The following is a 16,377-nucleotide window of genomic DNA, read 5'->3' as shown; positions in this document are numbered from 1 at the left end:
AGGTAGATATGGAAACATTGATGAGTGACATTAATTGGCTGCCTCCTGTATGCCCCTACTGGGGAACTGAGCCTGCAACCCAGGCATGTACCCTGACCTGGAATCGAACCAGTGACCTCTTGGTGCATGGGTCAACTCTCAACCAACCAAGCCACACCAGGCAGGCCCACAGTCATCTCTTAACCTCCATGAGTCCAGTTCAAAAACCTGGTGACTTGGCAGCAGGCTCCACAGTCATCCGGCCTCACAGTTTCCCCGGGCACCCTGTCCCGTCACCCGGAAGGAAAGAGCTGCCTGTGAGGAACTGGAGGGAGAATCCCAGTGAGAAGTGGACTCCCAGCTCTGGGACAAGTAAGGTTTTTCAGTTTGTGGTGAACTGACGTTCTTCCAGGTGAAAGCAGTTGGGTGGCCTGTGCCTACCCCGGGAGTTTGTGATCAGCTGTTGGCGATCCTTGGCCTGTTGATTTTGACTCCAGTTCTGAGTGTGCGTTGTGGCCAAGGCAGGAGGAACCTCCCGGCTTGCTGTCTTCACGGCTCTTGGGAGCAGTCGTCCCAGTCATTGTTCCTGCAGTTCCTCTCTTGCTGTTACCATCCAAACCTAGTGCCTAAGAGGGAAGGTGGGATTGGGAAAGGAGTCGCCATTTCTGCTGCTGTGATTCTGTTCTGGATGAGACGCTGGGAGATGGTTGGACAAGCTGGGATATTGTGTAAGAACTGTGCATGTTCTCAATGTATACTTACAAACTTCTATTTTTTATAATTTGGGGGAAATTCTTGGAGGGAATAAATAGTAGACAGAGCCAGATGAAGAGTGTGATTTGTGAGGTCTTAGTAAAAGGTCATGAGGAAACCTTCATAATGAAACAATTTTATAAGCTTTGAACTTAATTTGTATTCAAAAGTCATAGCACTGAGTAAGGCTGTAAACAAACAGGTGAGGCTTAGCCCTTCTGTTGACTAGGTACTGCTGGGAACTGTCTAAAACTTTATTTTGGAATTTTCAAACCCAAAATTAGAGAGGAAAGTTTATATTTTTTCTCTGTTCAATTCTTCATCCAGCTTTAACACTTACCATTTTTTTCGATTCGGTTTCATCTATTTCTCTCACTTTTTTTCCTTTACTTTTTCCTGCCTAGAGTATTTTTAAAAACTCATCCAAGACCTATATCATTTAAGCTATAAATATGTCCTTACGCATCTCTGATAGACTTTTTTTTTTTATTTTTGAAATAATTATAAGAAACACAGGATGCTGGGGAGAAAAAAATTTCAGGGAGGTCATGTGTACCCTTCACCCCGTTCCCCCAGCGGTAGAATCTTATATAAACGCAATATCAAAACCAGGAAATTGACATTGGTACAACCCACAGAGTTTATTCAGATTTTACCATTTCCTCTCTGTGCATGGTTCTATGCAGTTTGTCATGTGTAGATTCAGGCACCCACCCCCACAGTCAAGGTACACATGTCCATCACCACACGGCTCCCTCAGGCTCTCTCTTTAGAATGACATCCACCTCCTTCCCCACCCTATGCCTGTTCTGTTCTCCACCTCTATAATTTTCTTTTTTAAATGTTATGTAAATGGAATAATAAAGTTTGTAATCTTTTGAGGTTGGCTTTTTTATTTGTTTTTTTTTAATTTATTTTTATTAATTTCAGAGAGGGAGGGAGAGAAGGAGAAACATCAATGATGAGAGAGAATCATTGATCATCTGCCTCCTACATGCAGCCCCCACTGGGGATCGGACCCGCAACCCGGGCATGTGCCCTCATCGGGAATTGATCTGTGACCTCCTGGTTCATAGGTTGATGCTCAACCACTGAGCCATGCCCAGACAGGCGAGGTTGGCTGTTTTTACTCCACAGGAGTGGGAGCCTTCCAGGTTCTTGTGTATGTCAGTAGCTCCTTTTCGTTGCTGAGTAGTATTCCATGGTATGGCTATCCCACAGTCCGTTTAACCTGTCACACATCCAGAGTCATCAAGGCTGTTACAGTTTGGGGCCATCTATATAATAAAAGCCTAAGCGACCCTTACGGTGGAGCCACCAGTCACTATGATGCACACTGACCACCAGGGGGCACACACTCAATGCAGGAGCTGCCCCCTGGTGGTCAGTGTACTCCCACAGGGGGAGTGCCACTCAGCCAGAAGTCGGGCTCATGGCTGGTGAGTGCAGCGGTGGTGGTGGAAGCCTCTCCCGCCTCCTCGGCAGTGCTAAGGAGCAGTGAGCTGAGTGGTAAGTAGCAGCAAGCAGGCAGGTGGTAAGGAGCGAGGGCTCCCAGGCTGCAAGAGGGCACAGGCCAGGCTGAGAGACCCCACCCCCACCCCGTGCACAAATTTCGTGCACCTGGCCTCTAGTCCTATATAATAAAAGGGTAATATGCAAATAGACCGAATGGCAGGACAACCAACCAACCAATCATATGCTAAGGCTGCTCAACTGCTCGCTATGATGTGCACTGACCACCACGGGGCAGATGCTCCCATCGGTAGGTTAGCTTGCTGCTCGGGTCCAGCCGATTGATCTGGACTGAGCGAGACGGGCCAGACATGCCCTGGAGTCCTCCCGCGGTCCCTCCCCGGCCCGATTGTGCACCAGTGGGGTCCCTCAGCCTGGCCTGAGCCCTCTCGCAATCTGGGACCCCTCAGGGAATGTCAGAGAGCCAGTTTCAGCCTAATCCTACAGGCCACTCCCCTTGAGAAGGCGCCAGATGCAGGGCTCATGGCTGGTGATCACTGCTGTGGCAGCGCAAGCCTCTCCAGATTGTGACTGATTGGGCACGAGCCCACAGCAGGCACAGTGGGGCCAGGATGAGCAAGAGCGGCAGGTAGGAGCTGCAGGTGGTGTTGGACTGTGGGTTTCAGCCTGATCCCTGCAGGCCACCCAGAGCGACCCCACCTGTGCACAAATTCGTGCACCGGGCCTCTAGTGTTTATATATATATAACTTTTTTTTCTTTTTTAGGCTAGTCAAGTGAAGCAGTGGGAGTGGAGAAGGAACAAAGAAATCTGTAACTGGCTGTGATCAATTAGTTGTAAGAATAGATGTATTACATTTTAGTCCTTGATCCTTTTTGAGTAAATTTTTATGAGGCATGAGGTTTGAATTGAGTTCATTATTATTTTTAAAAATGTGTTATTGATTTTTAGAGAGAGAGGAGGGGAAAGGGAGAGATAGAAACATCAATGATGAGAGAGAATCATTGATCAGCTGCCTCCTACACGCTCCCTACTGGGGATCAAGCCCACAACCCGGGGGCATGTGCCCTGAATGGGAATAAAGCCAGTGACCTCTTGGTGCCTGGGTTGATGCTCAACCACTGATCCACACCGGCTGGGCTGAGTTCATTATTTTGCCCGTGCTGTCCAACTGATAAGCACCATTTGTCAAAAAGCTCCCTTCCTCCATTGAATTCCATTTGTACCTTTATCAGAAATTAGGGGTTTTTTGGTATGTGGCATTCTTGTATGGGTTCAAAGACTTCTTTTCCTTTTTTTTTTTTTTAAAGCAATCATGTCAATATCATACTTAACAATTGTACATTAAATCTCATAATATTCCCTAACTAGAGGCCCAGTGCATGAATTCGTGCACCAGTGGGGTCCCTTGGCCTGGCCTGCAGGATCGGGTCAAAACCGGCTCTCCGACATCTCCTGAGGGGTTCCGGATTGCGAGAGGGCGCAGGCCAGGCGGAGGGACCCCATCAGTGCATAATCAGGGCCGCGGGAGGGCTCCAGAGTGTGTCCAGCCTGTCTCGCTCAGTCTTGATTGGCCAGACCCCAGCAGCAAGCTAACCTGCTGGGGTCTGCCCCCTGGTGGTCAGTGCACATCATAGTGAGCAGTTGAGCATCCTTAGCATATCATTAGCATATTACACTTTGATTGGTTGAACGGACGACCGTACACTTAGCATATTAGGCTTTTATTATATAGGACACCCAGTTCATATTTAGAATTTTTCCAGTTGTCTCAAAGATGTTTTTGTTTGCTTTTAACAGTTAGCTTATTTGAATCAGGATCACAGTAAGACCCACAGCTTGCACTGGGCTTTTGTGTCTCCTGAGTGCACAGCAGTCCGTCTGTGTTTACTGACCAGTGTGCCCCCTCCCCGACCTCCCACCTCCTGGGCCCCAGCTCTGGCCTGCCGGTGAGGATGCTCAGCAGGCCCTTTTCCTTTGTGTCTGACCCGAAGGAAGTTAAATGATCAGTGGAACTAACTGAAAAACCAGTAACAAAATGGTCTGGGCTTTAGGGAGAAACAAGTGTAAAGGGAGCTTTGTTCTTCTGGAACCTGAAGTCTCTACTTCGAGGCCGCGTAGTTCTGGAATACAAGGCTTGGTGACATTCGAATTTACAATTTACCAACTGTGAGATTTGGAGCAAGTCACTAAACTTCCAAACCAGTTTCTATAAAATGGGGTAATTATGATGCCTCAACAGGAGGAGTTAATGAGAACAGTCTGCAACTGTGCTTTATAAATCATAGTTATTCCATAGTTTTCTTTTCTGTTGCTTTATAAGTCCTATATAATAAAAGGCTTATGTGCAAATCAACTGAACGGTGGAACAAACGGTCGCTAGACACACACTGACTACCAAGGGGCAGACACGCAACGCAGGAGCTGCCCCCTGGTGGTCAGTGCGCTCCCACAGGGGGAGTGCCGCTCAGCCAGAAGCCGGGCTCACGGTTGATGAGTGCAGCAGAGGTGGCGGGAGCCTCTCCCACCTCCACAGTAGTGCTAAGGATGTCCAACTGACGAACAAACCCCAAGGCCTCCCAGACTGCGAGAGGGCGCAGGCCGGGCTGAAGAACGCCCCCCCCCCCCCCCGCCAGTGCACGAATTTCGTACACCGAGCTTCTAGTTATATATAAAGACTAATACTAATTGAGAACTGTTGCTAGCCAAGGTTCTAAGTGTCTTACACTTATTGACTGACTTATTCCTCACAGTTACCTCAAAAGTAGATGTTCTTACTGTCCCCATTGTAGCTGAAGACACGGAGGCCCCAGGAGGTCAGCGACTGACCTCAGTTTGCTCAGCTGCTGAGTAGCGGCTGCAGTCCACCCCCCAGGCATCCTGCTCTGCAGCCATGCTGCCCACCTTCCACACTGTTCCCTCATGGCCGTGCGCGCTGCTGTTCCTCTGGAGCATTGAGCACTCCATCCAGGTGACTCCACCGCACACCCACACCCTCCTTGGCCTGCGGGTGCGAGGAGAAGGGAACTAGATGGAAATGGAACCACTTAGGGAGCGTGATGGGGACGCTGGTAATCGCTGCTCTTACTCATTCCTTGATTAGGTAGATAGGGGACCAACATTTTTATGAAGACTTTTGATCAGTTGATGAATAATGGATCTGTAACAGATGATTAAAGAGACTGGGATTTCCCTGTGCATAGAGTGAGGATCTTGTCAAGGGAAATGCCAGTGGTCTCTCTCACCCTGGGACCCCTGGCAGAGTTGGGCTGGAACAACTTTTGATCTGATCTGAGGTATTTCTACCGGATTAAGTAATGGTTTCCTATATGAGTTAGGTTGTTCTAACAAAAAGTCCTGAAAAGATAGTGGCTTAAGACAGGAACGTATGCTTTCTATGAAAGTCTGGGTAGGTGGTCCAGGCTGGCTTGGTGGCCTCTGCCTCTGGTTCCTCCGGCACCTTGGGTAATGCTTATGTCCGTCTTCTGGGTCCACATCCCAGCGGGGAAGAGGGCGAGAGAGGTGCACAAAGGAGACCTGAAGACCGCATGGCCCCACCAGGCTGCAAGGCAAGGGGATGTGGGATCTGCGGTGGTTCTGGGTCCAGGTAAAACTTGGGAGCCTTGTTGCCACGGAAGGAAGGAAAGAATGGATTTGGAGGACAACTGGCAATCCATGTCACAATGAGGATTAGGACATGTGCCCAGGAATGCCAGGTGGGCCAGGAGCAAGCCTTCTCTAACACGGACCCACCTAACCTGGCTCTCCGAGCGCCTCTGGGATGGGGCCTCGGGAGTCCAGCCGACTCTCACCTCCCGCCTGGGCTGTTGGCTGCCACCTTCCTTCTATGAAGTTGTTCCTTGGGCTTGCTTGACATTGCCCTCCTGTCTTTGTTATTCTGCCTCTTGGCCTCCCTTTTCTTTGCTGGCTTGTCTTCCCCAATCTCCCCGCTGTGTTTGCTCCCAGACACTCCTCTGCTATCCAAGGCGATGGTTCATCGCTCCTCCACTTTCAGCTGTTCTCCCCCACACCCCTCCCCCCTCGGGAGTCCTCAGTGTCCATCTGTCTGTCACTTGCTGTCCCCTGAGCCAGCTGGTTATATTTTCAATGCATCATGGTCAGAGTGGATTTGATTCATGCTTCCCCCAAACCACTTCCGCTCCCAGCTTTCCCACTGCAGCCGGAAGCTGGAAACAGTGAGGCCAGTTGCAGTGGCCCTGGGGTAGGTACTCCTCGTGGGCCAGGACTCAGGTTGTACAGCCTTTCTCATCCGGTCTCGGGGTTGAACGCTGGAGGCTTCATTCTGCTTCTGCACCACATTCTGCCACCTCTCCCTGCTGGTCGGATGCTGCGGCCTGTGTCCCCTGCCCGGCCCAGCCTGCCGGCCCGGCTTGGCCGTTTCCCTTTCTGCAGCAGGGCTTGCGTGCCGTTCTACCCTATTGCTCTTCATTCCAAGTCCAAACCGCCCAACCTGGCTTTCCAGATCCTCTGCCAATTCATTGTTTCTTTTGGATAACTCATATTCCTCCCGTTTGTTCAACAATCACGGATCTAGCACCTTCTGTGCATGCCAGGTACTGTGCTAGGCGCTAAGGATACCACAGGGAACAAGGCGGGGACATGGCCCCTGCCCCCAGGGCGTTCATTCCAGTGGGGAGACATACAACGAAAACAAAGCCCAAAGCCTTGCAGATGGTAGAGAAGTGCTAAGAACAGAAATGGGTCTTTTGCCTCGAGGGGCGCTCTCACCACTGCTGCACCTGTGCCTTCCCCTGTGCCCTTCACCTAAAATCTTGGCCTCCTCCCAGCCTCCATATCCTCCTCAGATTACAGTGCTCCTTCCCTTCCTCATTCACGCATTCAGCAAACAAGCATTGAGCTACTTTGTGCAGGCGCTGAGCCAGATGTTGTAATAAAGTCACCAACTTCTCTGACCTTATTGTCCAGTGGGAGACAGTTTCAATCAACAGATGTGTGATGGCAGGTGCTGCATTGGGGTCCTGAAAGAAAATGGGTAGTACGCTTTGGGTAATTGAGAAAGGTTTAGTAAAGCAGTTACCTCCAAAGAAGTGGGCAAGGTATAGGCCAGGGGAGCGCAAGGGGTGGTGTAGTACCTGGGTGAGTGACAGGGAGGGGCGGGAGCAGATACCAGAACCTGGAGAGAGGCCGAAGTGACAGCCTGCCAGGAGCTGAGGCCTTGGGTCCTGGAGGTGCCCGACAGCACACAGCAACCCTGCAGGGAGGGAGCCAGCCCAGGAATTAATACCCTGACCTCACCTCCCTCCCACCTTCTGGTATCCTGGCTGCTCTCTGCTGGAAGTCAGAGGACACAGGCTAGAAGTCAGAGGGCACAGGCCTGCAGTACCCGGCCAGCCTCCCGGGGTAGCAGTAGGGTAGAGGAGGCAGAGCGTGTGTGGATCCAGAGGGGCAGATGCTGGAAGGAGCTGTTAATGTAAAAAAAACCACTGGAACCTGTAAAGAATTTTTGTGAGTTTACTTGAGCCAAACTGTCGACATATGCCAGGAAGCAGAACCTCAATGAATTGAGATAATGCTCTGGAGAATGGTGGGTTACATCTGTATTTATACGTTGCAATCAAAGGAAAAGGAAAAGGGACGTAGGTGGGTTACATGACTAGAGAGGTGGGAGAAAGCAAAGGGGGGGGGGACCCTTGGGATTGGATAAACAGTAAATGATAGACACATAGGTGGGTGAAGAAACAATTAACATGATAATGAAGGAATTTGTGGTATCTGTCCTGGCGCCCAGCACATTAAGTTGTGCCCCAAGGGGTCCAGAAAAAGGGAAGTTACAAGCTACCCAGACATTTCAAAGGGTATGTTATCATAGATGCCAAAAGACAGACAGGCTCAGTTAAGGTAAAGATTGACCTTGTCAGTGAAGATACCGGCTAGGACGTAACTATCCACTTTAACTGCTTTTAGTTAAAGTTTAATCTCAGACCATCCTTTGTGGTTACTTTAGGTCTCTGAGTTTGCAAGACTGCCATGCAGGCCTTCCCTGAGCTTGGGTTAGCATGTGGCCCCTTCCATCCACAGAGCTAAGTGCCAAAGGGGTTGCTGTTTTAGAAAGGGTAGGGAGGAGTTATGCCCAGATTTCAAGATCCCCAATAGACAACGCCAGGGAGCCAGCCGTGTCCGATGCAAAAGCAAAGAGTCTTTTATTCAATCCTGGGCTTGGCTCCCCTACCCTCCTTACTGACACAGCAGCAAGTGGCAGAGAGAGGGCCACCCCTGTGGGGAGAGAGGTTTTATAGTAAGGGGAGGAGAGAGGACTGTGGGCCCTGCCGATTGGCCAGGCGCAAGTCGGTATCTCGTTACACAGGATGTGGTCGTATCTATGGCACGCACTTCCCTTGATTGTCATTGGTTAGTTTAAAGAAGTCCTGGGTGTGGCTAGCAGAGGCTTGGGCTTCCAGGAAGAAGCCTTGCTGAGCACATGGCTGCCCCAAAATGGAGGACCCAGGGTAAGATGGAGGGTGTAGTCCTCACCCTTTCAGGAGGGAAAGCTGTCTTTGAGCAGGGCCCTGAATGCATTGACCAGGTGCATGGAAAAGCATTCCAGGGAGAGGGAACAGCATGTGCACAAGCTCTGAAGCAGAAGCGTGTGTGCCCCTCGACAGCGAGGGGCCGAGTGCCTGGAGAGAGGTGGGAGAGGGGGCCAGATAGGAGCAGGGGCACATTGTGCGAAGCCTCCTGGGTCTGAGTAAGGCGATTGGGTGTTATTTAGAGTGAAGTGGGCAGCAGCAAGGTGACAGGAGTTGACTTCGTTCGCCAAAAGGTCATTCTGGCCCTGGCCAGGTGGCTCTGTTGGAGTATCATTTGGTACAGCCAAAGGTTGTGGGTTCGATTCCCAGTCGGGGCGCATATGGGAAGCAACTGATCGATGTTTCTCTCTCTCTTTAAAAATCAATAAAAACATTTCCTCGGGGAAAAGAAAATCCTTTTGGCTGCTGGGTAGTATCCTGGCTGGAGGGGCCATGGGAGACTATTTCTCTTCAGTTCATGTCACATAATTTGGCATTTAGCAAGCATGATTAAACTGGGGGGACAGCCAGCCACCCCAGAACTAGGGAGAAGTTAGTCCTGGCCCCAAGAGAGCCAAGTAGTGACTGCTCCCCGCAGACTGAGCTCTGTCCCAAGGAGGAAACACGGTACGTGATAAACCCTTCCCTGGGGCGTGGCCTTGTCGTCAGGAAGACAGGTAAACACAGGAACCTGTCCAACACCACGTACCAAGACTGGAACAACTGTCAATAGAGGGTTGGACTTGAGGAGTTGCGGGCAGAAGCCTGTGCTGAGATCCAAACAGGGTGGGGTTAGCAAGAGAAGCTTCTGGAAGAAGTGAGTAAGGGATGGGGAATGCCGAGATGGCCTGGGGGAAGGCAGGAGGGCAGGTGACCAGCCTGAGAGAGAAGTATGGTAGCAATCATCTCAGGTAGAAACTGTAGTTTAACTTTAACCCTGCTGTTTGGCTTCTGAACTTATTTGCTTTGTTTAACAATAGAAAAGTTACTTTGATCTTCTGAATTATATAAATCATCCCATTCGATTGACTACCCTATCGATTGCAATGTGAATACGCCATTGGTTGTGGTCATACTGGTTTTAGAAAGCACATTCCTGGGAACCCAGACAGCACAATTATCCCAAGAGTCAAGGGTTCCAGATAATGTGTCCCTGTCAACTCAGTGGTCCCAAGACCCGATGGCTCCAGATAATGTGTTTCCGTTGATTCAGTGATCCGGAGACCCAAAACTATAATTAACATGCTTAAGTCTGCTTCTGTAAACTGCTTTTTTTTGCAAACTAGGTTCCTCATTCCAAACTCTGGGATGTAATCGATACCTTTGTGATCTTTGCCTATATAAATCTGGCGGTGGGCTGGGGAGGGCACTGCGAGATTTGGGAGTGCATGGCCCCCTCGTAGTCCCGGATTGCAATAAATGTGATTCTTTAATTCGACTTCTTGAGGCGTCCTTCTGTGATTCACGGGGTACATTACAACAAGAGGACTCAGGTGCCCGCCTTCCCCGGGCCCCACCTGCCCCGCAGAGCTCCCGAGGCTCCTGTGCCCTCCTGTGATGTCTTCCCTTTGAGGCTAGTTTGGTGCCCACCATAACCAGCCTTCTCCCTGGTAAAGCTGGCCGAGGTCCCCTCCGTGGCCTCGGCCCTCAGACCTTACCCTGGCTGGGCAGTTAGGTTTCAGAGCGTGGATTTCCCTGGGAAAGGGGTCATCTGAACTGGGGGGCCTTCCCAGCAAGGCCCCTGGGGGCCAGGGTTGGAGGGGCTCTGCTCCTGCTGCTCTACCCAGGTGAGTTCCCGATGGTCTGAGCGGCTTTTAACCAGAAGAGCTGGGGTCCTGAGGCACTGAGAGGCACTCTGTGTTGTGGGTACAAGAGGCATGACCCAAGGCCATCAGTGTTTGCCATCATGAAAGAGCCAAATTCCAGTCCTAGCCGGTTTGGTTCAGTGACTAGAGCAGCCGTGGGCAAACTACGGCCCACGGGCCGGATCCGGCTCGTTTGAAATGAATAAAACTAAAAAAAAAAAAAGACCGTACCCTTTTATGTAATGATGTTTACTTTGAATTTATATTAGTTCACACAAACACTCCATCCATGCTTTTGTTCCGGCCCTCCGGTCCAGTTTAAGAACCCACTGTGGCCCTCGAGTCAAAAAGTTTGCCCACCCCTGGGCTAGAGCGTCAGCCTGTGGACTGGAGGGTCCCGGGTTGGATTCCGGTCAAGGGCATGTACCTTGGTTGCAGGTTTCCCGGCCCTGGTCGGGGTGTGTGCAGGAGGCAACTAATCGATGTGTCTCTCTCATATTGATGTTTCTCTCTGCCTCTCCCTCTCCCTTCCACTCTCTCTAAAAATCAATGGAAAAATATCCTCGGGTGAGGATTAACTAAAAAAAAAAAAAAAAAAAAGAGCCACATTCCACTTCTGTTTCTTTTGGACTTGGTTATGCACTCATTATGAATTTTCTCTGACCACTGATGATGGGTTTATCCTTCTGTTTTACTCAGGCTGACACTGAAACACGTGTTTAATTCTCTGAAGGTCAGGTGACAGTGCCCGGGTGCAAGTGGGGGCAGCTGCCCTGAGGACTCTCCCTCCTGGAAACAAATCCAAGGTCTTTTCCTCCTGGAGCGGTGGCTTACCCATCGTCTCCATCTTATGACGGGTTTTCCTTTTCCTTCTTTACTAAAAAGTTATTTTATTTTGAATAGATAATATATGTACCCAGTGTAAAGTTTAAAGGAGGAAGAGGTATGTGATAGCAGCATCTCCCTCCTCCTGTTCCCAGACTCCCAGTTCTCGTCCCCGAGGCTCCCGGTGTGCTGCTATCGGTATGTTTTTTGTGTTCTTCTTGAAATAGTCTGTACATCAAATGCAAATGCTTGTATATACGTTCTCCCCTTTTTACACCACGGTAGGTACTGTATAAACTGTATTTTTCCCCCCTTTCCAGTGTAACTTTGAGCGTTGGTTCCATGTCAATAATAAAACTTCTCGGTTCTGTTTCTCGGCTGCACAGTGTCCCATTGTCTGGTCTCCCGTCACTTGCTTACCCAGCTCCCAGCCGATGGGAGGAGCAGCTTGTGCGTGCGTCCTTGGCTGCACGTGCCTGCTGAGTGCGGACAGACGCCGCCCACTTCTCCTCACAAGACCATCGGTTTGCACTGTAACCTCAGTGCCTGTTTCCACGTCAGTGTCACCAAACATGCTGACCTTTGTAACAAGTGAGTGAGTGTGTGTGTATCGGCTGGCATTGGGGACGTAATCACGACGGTTATGAGGATGCCCCGCAGAAGGGCACCCGCGTGCTGTGCCATCACAGAGCGAGGGGCACAGCTCCTTCCAGGCCGGGACTTCCGGAGGAACCCGGAGCTGGTGACCTTTGAGCTGGCCCTGGAGGCTGAGCAAGTCAGGCAGAGGAGGGAGGGCCATTCCAGGCAGAGAGCAGACCACGGCACGAGGAGCACAGGCCGGGCGTAGGAACGCAGGCTGACGATGGGCCCTGAGGAGTGTGCGTTTTGATCCTATCAGGGTCAAGGTGCAGATGAGAAACCAAGTGGTCTGCTTTGCTTGATGTCCAAGATGTATTTGGGAACAAAATCATTTCCCGAGCACTGCTGCAGGCCAGGCCCTGTGCCGAGTGCTTCACAGATTGTTAATCCTCACAGGAACCTGATGAGGTGGCGCATTTATCCCCACTTACACGAGTACCATCTCGTTTAGTAAAAGCACTGGTATTTTTACTGCTTGACAGAGAGGAAACAGAAACAGAGGGGTTAGGGATTTGTGTGAGGTCCCCAATCTACTAACGGGTGAACAGCTGGGCTCCCAGCCCCGCCCTCTCCCATGCAGTGCGGGGCCCCTGCCGCCAGAGGGCGCAGGTGTGCTCATTCTTGGATGGGTGGGACCCAGGGACCCAGCCTTCACAGGTCGCCAAGGCCCCTTCCAACCCGCAGCCTGCGATACCGGTTTCTGAGGTGTCTTCCAGAGATCTCTGCACACCAAGCAGAGACAGACAACATATGCTGCATGCCTGTTATGCATTTCTTTTTCCCCACTTAATATCTCCAGGGGCTCATCCATGCTGTCCATGAAGAGCTTCCTCATCTGTTTTTGTGGCTACCGAGTGTTCCCCACTGTGTCTTGTTCTCATTTATCACCGTTTCTCTATTTGGAGAATTTCCAACACACAGTGCTACCATGACATGATGCCATTTTGCTGGTATATCTGTAGGCCAGCTTTCTCGAAATGGAATTCCTAGCCCACAGTATACAGTTTGCATTTGGTAGCTATTGCCAAATGCCCCCAGGGGGTCCGCACCGGGTCAGCTTCCCTCCAGGGAAAAGGGCCTGTGCCCCGGACACAGTGCCAATCTGGCCGGTGGAAAGTGGCATTTTAGAAGAGCGTGCGTCTGTGCTCCTGTGATTATGACAGAGGTGAGCTCTCCGTGGCGTGGCTGACGACCCAGCATCCCCCGCCCCGCACCTGGGCTCCTGGAAGGCGGCTTCCTCCGCTGTCCCCAAGGTGCTGGGGGCACCACCCACCCTTGCAGTTCAGGAATCAGCTGGTGTGTGCGCACAGGTGCGAAGTGGCCATCCTCCTGACACTGCCTTCTCCAGGGCCCGGACTGGCTGCAGAAAGCCGCTCCCCCACCCGCGTTACCCCCCTGCAGTGCCAGGATCATCTTCCTTTGAAAACCCCGAGAATCAGCAGAGCAGTTCTCCCCGCCTCCCCGAGGATGTGATCTCAGTCCAGATACATCCTGGGGAGTTAACAGGCTGTGTCCTAGCTCCCAAGGGCTCCCCAGGCGGCCAGGCTCCAGTAGAACAGAAGTCAGAAGAGACAGACATATAAGCGCACCTGGGTCTTGTAGGCCTTCTGAGCCCTGCTGCTGCGGGGCGCTGCCCCCACACGTGTTGGAGACACGGGAACCCGGCCTGGGCCCTGTCCTGATGGCCCATGTGACAGGGCCCGCTGCAAACCCCTGGAAGGTCATTCAGCCAGCCCGGAGGACAGGCCCCGTGTGCCCTCTGAAACACTGTCCTTGCTGGCGGAGGCCTCACTGCACAGCCTGAACGCGCCAGGTCCCGCGGCCTCCTCTCCTGGAGTCACCCTCTGCGTCACAGATGCTCTGGGAAACCTGGGGTCAGGGAGCGGGTCAGGGGGCGTGTCCCCAACTTTACAGGGAGACCCACGTCCTCTCCCGGCAGGGCCTGGCTCTACAGCCACCGCCAGGCCACCCACCTGGCGGGTCAGACCCGCTCCCACCCACCACCCAGCTCTGCTCTCCCCTCCCAGGCCTCTGCCCCTCCAGATAATTTCATATGATTAATAAAAACAACAATAATTTATATGTATACTTACTTTATATGCCAGGTACTATTATAAATGTTTTATTTATATTAATTCATTATAAATGGACACAATACGAAATTCAAAAACTGCAAGACCAAAGTATTCCTCCTCATGCCGTGTCTTTGGCCACCCATGCCCCCCCCGCAGAAGCTTCCACTCCTACTGGCTCCTGCGTGTCCCCCCAAGCGATCCAGTGAATAAATACACAGCACTCAGGTATGTGTCCTTTCATCGCTGTTACCCAGGCGGCGGCATACAAAAAGCCACGTTCTCCATCTTTGGGTTTTTTGGTTACTTTTCCCAGGTTTGCTTTTCACTCCTGCGAGAGAGATTCGTAGGCCCCGTCCCCCGCTAGATGCTGAGTGCTGTGATGGGGGGGGGGGGGGGGGGGCAGTCTGCAGGCATCCCCTGCCCTGCACTTGACTGTCTGCAAGTGACTGAAGGGCTGGGAGTCTCACCTTCCTCATCTCCAAGGTGCTCCTGAGAGACGTGAGTTAGAGATGACAGGTGTGACACTCACGGTCTGCACTGACATTATTCCCAGGTGAGCTGCCTGCCTCCCTCAGGGATGTGGTCACCTGACGAGGGGACAGGGGCTGGGTTATGGAACCGCACATACCCTGACATGAAGGTGACACACGGGAACAGGGAGTGCGGGAGCACCAGAGCCCGCCCTCCACTGTTCCCCAGATGCCCGAGGGGAGGGGAGAAAGGGCGGAGGCGGGTGGAGGAGGGTGGTGCTCTGGGCCGCTGTTGCAGAGGGTGGCGTGGATGAGCTTGTAGCTCTGGCCTCTTTTGAGGTTGATGTGGGAGCCTTCCCCACCCAGGAAAGCCCTGCCCCAGCACTAGCCCGGGCCCCTCACTGCAGGGGCTCCTCCTCCCAGAGACAGGCCTCAGCTCCAGGCACTGTAGCAGCTGTTACCCCCTGAGGCCTCCCTCCCTCCCTCGACCCCCATGAGCGAGCGAGCGAGCGAGCGAGCGAGCGCTGACAGTGCCTCAGGAGCCACATGCTGTGGAGGGGCATCTGTCCAGCCCAGCCCCTCAGTCGCGCCCTCACTGTCATCCTGGCTTGGTCTGTCCACCCGACCATCTTCAGCAACAAAGCCCACTGTTACACTCAGCCTGGTGGGAGCTGAGAGCTGCCAACCCCAGTCCTTCTGGAAGCTAAGGCCACGGCGCTACGGAGCTACTGGTACCATCCACCGAGCCCCCGGAGGCGGGGCCATGGCAGCCAGGGAGCCCTGGGCCCGGAGCAGCTTTCCCATCAGGTTCCTCGTTGGTGGAGTGATTTTACTGAAACACTTTGAGGAAAAGGTCTTCTAGTTGAGTAAGTGTAAATTCAATAGGGAAAAAAAGTGAGAAATGTGCATGAAAATCAGGCCTCGAGGAAATGTTGCTCTTTCAGCAGCAGCTTCAGGCTCTCTCCGAAGCTTGAGGAGGTAGGACAGCATGTGTGTGTTCCACTTTGCTGTGTGGAAATCGCGTGGAAAACCATGAGGACTAGGCCACTGAATGGTTCTGCCATCGACCGTGTGATCACCAGCTAGTTCTTTTCCTATATTGCTTTTGATTCCACAATAGATAGAGGCAGCTTATAACAAAAGCAATAAATTATTAAAACATATGTAATTAAAGAGCAGGACCAGCCCTGGCCCGTGTGGCTCAGTGGTTTGGACGTCTGTTGTCCTGTGCACCAGGAGGTTGTTGGTTTGATTCCCGGTCAAGGATATATGCCCTGGCTGGAGGCTTGATCCCCGGTAGGGGGGTGGGTAGGAGGCAGGCAATTTATGTCTCTCTCTCACATCGATGTTTCTCTCTCTCTCCCTCTTCATTCCCCTCTCTCTAAAAAGAAATATACTATTTAATAAAAAAAGGAGGGCCAGTGGAAAATGGACGTTACATGAATCAGGAAGAAAAGGGCCAGGGATAAACACATAAATAGACTGTACATCAGGTGGTGACAAGTGCTAAGGAAAAAGGCAAAGCAAGGTCATGAGACCTGGGAAGAGGAGGGTGTTGCCTTTTACGGAGTGGTCAGGAAGGCCCAGCTTCTCCAAGAGTGACACTTGGATTGAGATCAGCACCCAGTGGTGCAGGTACAGCATGTGCAAAGGCCCTGAGGCAGGAGTGGGCTAGCGTGCTAAGGAGTCCCCGTGACCAGCATGGAGCAGTAAGGGGCAGAGTGGTGGAAGTGAGGTCAGAGATGAGGGCAAGTGGGTTGTGTGGGGTCTTTGTGGTCTTTCCTTGGGCCAGCGGGGCTGCTGAGGTTATG

The sequence above is a fragment of the Myotis yumanensis genome, unplaced genomic scaffold, assembly GCF_028538775.1.
Source record: "Myotis yumanensis isolate MYYU_CA2020_CCGP unplaced genomic scaffold, mMyoYum1.0.hap1 SCAF_6, whole genome shotgun sequence".
NCBI classification, from domain to species: Eukaryota; Metazoa; Chordata; class Mammalia; order Chiroptera; family Vespertilionidae; genus Myotis; species Myotis yumanensis.
This window is presented reverse-complemented; position numbering follows the sequence as displayed.